The sequence below is a fragment of the Eulemur rufifrons genome, chromosome 9, assembly GCF_041146395.1.
Source record: "Eulemur rufifrons isolate Redbay chromosome 9, OSU_ERuf_1, whole genome shotgun sequence".
NCBI lineage: Eukaryota > Metazoa > Chordata > Mammalia > Primates > Lemuridae > Eulemur > Eulemur rufifrons.
In genome coordinates this window covers 9,120,599-9,126,428 of record NC_090991.1, presented here as the reverse complement: position 1 = coordinate 9,126,428, position 5,830 = coordinate 9,120,599, and the positions used below count along the sequence as shown (strand labels likewise).

Below are 5,830 nucleotides of genomic sequence, written 5' to 3'. Positions count from 1 at the left end.
GGCCCCCCCACCACCCCCCCACCCACCGCCCGCCCGCCTCCCCCACCGCTACCACCACCACCTCCTCCTCCTCCTCCTCCTCCTCCTCCTCTTCGGCGGCGGCGTCCTCCTCCTCACCGCCTCCCCCAGCCCCCAAAACCCCCTGGCCACCCCCCTCCAAAACCCCCACCCTCGGGGCCGCCGTCTGAGGAGGGGGGCCAAACCACCCCCAAAAATTTTCTTGGAAAAAATTGAGGAGAGACTTTTTTCCCCTCTCTCTTTCCTCCCAAGAGCACAAGAAAGGGGGATTTTAAAAGAAAAAGAAAAAATATATATATATATAAAAGTTTTCGACTTCTCTCTGCCCCCCTCTCCGTTGCTTTAAATATATTTAAATTCTGAGGGGGGCGCTCAGAAATATTTCTCAGAGCTGAGGCACTAAGATGGCCGCCTTGAAATTATTTTTAAAACAACCCCCCCCTCCAGCACCGCCACCCCCTCCATAAAGAAAGGGAGAGGGGGGAAAATCCCCTTTTAAAACAAAATGGCTGGCTTAATATTTCATTTTTCACCCCCCCATTCTCCTCCCTGTTACACCCCCATCTCCAAGCCTCTACCCAGAAACCCACAAATTTCTCCTTTTTCATAACTGATTAGTGCACAGATTAATAGAGATATTTTCCTTGTGTACTGAAGTGTGTGTGTGTGTGTGTGTGTGTGTGTGTGTGTTGGGGGGGGCATGAAGGATTTCTGCATAAAACAAAAATGGCTGCTGTGACTAACTCCCCCCTTATAAAAAATATTTGGGGGGGGCATTAATCAGTACTCATGCTCAGTCTGACATCAGCATAAATTGTTAAAGGTTAACTAGTTAGATACTAGTCCAACTAGATTTAATTTTTTTTCTTTTCTTTACTAGTCTCTTCCTCCCCACCTCCCTTCTCTAAAGAAAAGCTTTTTTTTTTTTTTTGAATACTTCAGAAGGGAGTGGTTTGATGTGAAGGTTTTTTTCCCCTTCAGGCATTGAAAAGGAAAAAGATGAAATATATGTTTATATATAACTCTGTTTCTACATACCTCATTGAATTCAAAACGCATTTAATTGTGTACATATCTTTTAAATGAGAAGCGGGACTGGATTTTTTTCTTCTTTCTTTAAAAAAAGTGATAGAAAGCCTAGTGACTTTTGGGGGAGAGATATGAATAGATACGATGATTGAGTTTTTTTTCAAAGGAGTCCATGTTTGATTCTCCCCTTTGCCCAGCCTTTTCAGTGATTTATAATTGTTGTAAATTTTATCTTCACTCTTTTCCCCTTTCCCTCGCTCTCCCCTCCCCCAGTTGCTTGAATGTAAAATTCATCTGACTTGAGAAATTAATTTGGGGGTAAATACAACACATTTTTAGAATAAAGGGGAAAGAGTCAAGTCTGAAGATTGTGAAATTATTTTCTCTTTTCTTCCCTTTCAGTATGTTTCCCTTCCTCCATGATCTCCAACACTGATAAAGTAGAAGCAACTGAGATACCGTGAAAGAAAAGGAACTGGGACTAAGAAAAAGCAAGAGGTAGGGATTATACTCAGGTGTTTTCATCTAACTTTCTGACCCATAATTTCCCAGTGTTTATCTTACAGGAATCAGATGGACAGTTGGAAAGGAGTCCAAAAGTAGCTTTCTCATACAATGATTTGATCTGAGAAGTCTAGGCATAAAATAAAACTTGCTAATGGAGCATAGGAAGGAGGGCAAGTAGCTCAGTTCTATCCTTTTTCATTCTTGTCACTCTTTCCTTATTCTAGTTTCCTCCCCTTTTAATCTCATTATGCCCCTTCCCTTGCTTCTGGTCCCATGCCTGTGGAATCATTTCTCCCCTGGGTTATTTCTCTAGAATGTAACTGCCAGCCACCCAGCTTCTGCAGTGCTCAGGAGCACCCTGGGGGGGGGGGGGGGTTGCGCAGTAAGCAGCAACCAGCAAGTACTAGTAACTGGGAATACTGTGCACATTTTTGTTTACGAAGCTAAAATATTCTTTATTAATGTTCTACCTCACACACTAATGCACTTTATTGAACATAGATTTTCTTTCTTTTTTTAACCTGGCCTTTGGAATTCTCTTGCCTCTGCACCTGTATAATTCCTATACTAAGTCTAACTCCTCTTCGTCCATTTGATTTTGCTCTCTTGTCTTCTTTCTCAGTCTCTCTGTACTAGTTTGTCCAAGTCTCCCCCTCTTTCTCTCTATGAGCTTCTCTGTATTCATGTCTTTGTTTTTCACTGAGTCTGTCTTTCTCATCCTTTTGACTCTCAGGCTCTGTCACCTCTAAGTGACTTTCCATCGCTGTCTTCTCTCTGTTTACTTCTGTCTTCCGGTCTCCGCGTGTGGCTCTTCCTCATGTGTGCCTTACTCCCCCTCTTTCTGGCCCCTTCTGTGTATGTCTGTGGATCATACTGTGTCTGGGAAGAGTGTCTCCACGTGTATGTGGGCCACACTGCACATCATGTGCACCGCAGCCTCTCTGCCCCTGTGCCCTCTCCCTGTGCTGAGCGCCTCTGCCTGCCACATGTGCCATGATCTGCAGGTGTGGGTGGCTAAAGGTGGCCGTGTGCCTCCCTGTACAAACATTCATCATTCTCTCTCTTGAGTGTGCTTTGCATGTGGATTTCTTAATTTGCCTTATTCTCTCTCTCCTTGTCCATCTCCCCTTCTGCCTGTCTGCATCACTCGCCTGTTCTTTTTTTCTCCCTACCAACCCCTTGATTTTTCTTCTATCCTTGTTTCCGCCTTCCTCTCTACCTGCTTGCTCCTATTATGGTGTCTGCCTGCCTGCCTGTCTGCTCCTCCCTGACTGGCTAGCAGCCTCTTTCTCTCTCTGGTTGTCTGTCTGCTTCTCTGGCTGTTTGCCCACCACTCTCTCTCTAGCCATCTGTCTCCCCGCCTGCCTGTCTCTATCACTTTTTTAGCCTGCATCTCTTGGTTTGCCTACTTTCCAGGCCCTGCCATGGCTCCCTGTCTTGGTTTGCCTCTTATCTTGCCCCTCTACTTGTTCCTCCTCTTATTTATGCCTGTTAAGTTCATCATTTTTCCTTGCCTCCCTTTGGTCTGTCTTCTTGCCAGTCTACCCCACTTGCTTGCTGCTATCCCACTGTTTAATGCTTGTCTCTTTTTAGTTTTTCTACTTCTCAGCTTTTCTCTCTTGGCTTTCTCTCTGCCAACATCCCATCAATGGGGATAGTTTCTCTCCCCTAAACGTCTCAGTAACTCCCTTGCCTCAGAGGCTTATCCGCCTTCTTTCCATATCCCCATCCTGCCTTCTGTCATGCTTGCCTCCATTTCATTGGTCTCTTTTTCTTTCTGTCTTTCTGGTTCCTCAGTCTGTCTGCCTCAGTCTTTTTGCTGTTCTCCCAGTCTCTCACTGTCTTCCTGCCTTTTTGCAGTCTGCTTGGCAGGCTCTTGCTGTCCACATCTCTTCTTGTTTTGTTTTGGTTTTTTTCTCAGTTAACTTTTGAATAGGTAGTACATACACATGGTATAAAATTTTTAAAGTACAAAAAGTATACTGTAAAAAGTAAGCCTCCCACCTACCCCCCTCACCCAGTCCTCAAGTTCCTCTCTCCAGAGACATCCATATTTCACATTTCTTGGATACTGTTCCAGAGAAGACTCTACATACACAAGTCTACTTTGCTTTTTGCTGTACTCCTCCATTACTTCTTTATTTATTTATTTTTTTTCTTGAGACAGTGTTTCACTCTGTCACCCTGGGTAGATGCCCTGGTGTCATCCTAGCTCACTGCAACCTCCAACTCCTGGGCTTAAGTCATCCTCCTGCCTCAGCCTCCCAAGTAGCTGGGACTGTAGGCACGCACCATGACACTTCGCTAATTTTTCTATTTTTTTTAGAGACGGGGTCTCACTCTTGCTCAGGCTGGTCTCAAACTCCTGACCTCAAGCGATCCTCCTGCCTCAGCCTCCCAGAGTGCTAGGATTATAGGCATAAGCCACTGCGCCAGGCCAACTTCTTTCCCAGCTTTGCTGGATGTGCCTTCTGTCAGTCTGTCAGTACAACTTCCTAACTTTGCTCAGCTTGCCAGGTATTGTCTGTAGTCTTTTTGATTCTACTTTATGTTGCTTGCCTTTTCCATTGACTAGTTCTGGTTGCGTGCTTTTTACTATCAGTACCTGAGGAGTGCTTGGGAAGGACTTGCTCTCTCCAAATCTATTCTACTCTGCATAGGAAGTTGTGTTGATGACAGCCCACCTTGGTTGGTCTCTTCATCACTGAAATAGGTATTAACTGAGAAAAGACATGAAAGCACTGGTAGTACTGAAAAATACCATACGAATATAGGTATAATTAATAAGTATAGATAGTTTGTAAGCTGAGCGCACATAGGATAATCACTCTAGTTTTGCCACTTAGTCTATATGAATTCTTTAAAGGCATATCAGTCTAAATCCTTTGAGGTTGTTGACCTAGGCCTGTCCAAGAAGTTTATCTTCCTCCTAGTATAAAAAACTTTTCTCATGATTAAAACTTTTCTCCTTTTTCATCCTTCTTTCTGGCTCCTCACACATGCCACCTTAGAGACATTTTATAATTCTTTGAGGGAGACAAAAACACAGCCTATAACCAGGTCTCTCTCTGAGAAAGATGATAGTAAGACTTCTATACTCAATACACTGTTCTTTCATTTCTGCTTTTTTACTGCCTGTATTCCTGAATTTAACTATTTCAGCCTCTATATCTTTGTGTCTCTCCTTTCCCTCTTTCCTTCTCTCACTTCTCTTTTCTTGGTTCTATCTTTCTTCTTATCTGTCTGTCTTGGTCTCCGTTCTAGTCTCTCTTTCTGATTGGCCACCTCCTCTCTCTTCTGTCTGATTGGCCTGTATCCCTCCATCACCCCATCTGTCTGCTGGATTCTCCCTGTCTGCCTGCAATAGTGTGTGTGATAGCACTTTGTAAATTATAAAGCACTATGTTATATAAAACACTGTTACCACTTTGTTTTCCTTCTTACCTTATTTTTTGTTCCTTTATCTGTCTGCCTTCCATTTCTCTCTCCTCCCCTCTCTGTTTGCCTGTCTGTGTCCCTTTTGGTGATATTGTCTGTTTCTCTGTCAGTCATTCTCCTTTCTCTCCCTGTCACCCTGTCTGTCTTTCTGCCATCTTCCTTCTCTGCTCAGTTCTTGTGTCTCTCTTCCTATTTCCAGGTTTCTCTGTATTTCTTTTGCCTGTCTATTCTGTCTGTCCTTAGGCCTTTTATCTGTGCCTGTGTGTCTTGCTGGACAGAGTCTTGCTCTGTTGCCCAGGCTAGAGTGCCATGGCGTCAGTCTAGCTCACAGCAACCTCAAACTCCTGGGCTCAGGCAATCCTCCTGCCTCAGCCTCTTGAGTAGCTGGGACTACAGGCATGCACCACCATGCCCAGTTAATTTTTTTTTTTTCCTATTTTTAGTAGAGATGAGGGTCTCGCTCTTGCTCAGGCTGGTCTTGAACTCCTGAGTTCAAGTGATCCCCCTGCCTCGGCCTCCCAGAGTGCTAAGATTACAGAGATGAGCCACTGCACTCAGCCCCTGTCACTTGCAATGTGGGCATCACTCTCTACCTTTTTCTGTATTTCTGTACTTCAGAAAATAAAAATAAAATAAAAAATTAAAATCCCTTATGACTAATTGGAAGAGGAGACTATTTTTTTTTAATGAGAAGACTGTCAAGGTGAGAACAAGGAGCTCAAACATTCAACTGTCATATGCAAACCAGAAATTAGATGGACATCCCCCAAAAGAAAAAAGAACTAGAAAAAACATTTTAAGGAACTCTCAAGCCAATAATAAGATTATTTATTAAAAC

General features: G+C 43.7%; 1 protein-coding gene across 1 annotated transcript in view; it reads left to right on the top strand.

Moving 5' to 3' along the window:
- Positions 1–5,830, top strand: part of NAA38 (N-alpha-acetyltransferase 38, NatC auxiliary subunit) — a 30,394-nt gene that overhangs the window by 597 nt on the left and 23,967 nt on the right. Inside the window, exon 2 of the mRNA XM_069482036.1 lies at positions 1,450–1,545. The gene's annotated coding sequence lies outside the window, so the exon portion shown is untranslated. The remainder of the gene's footprint in view (positions 1–1,449; positions 1,546–5,830) is intronic.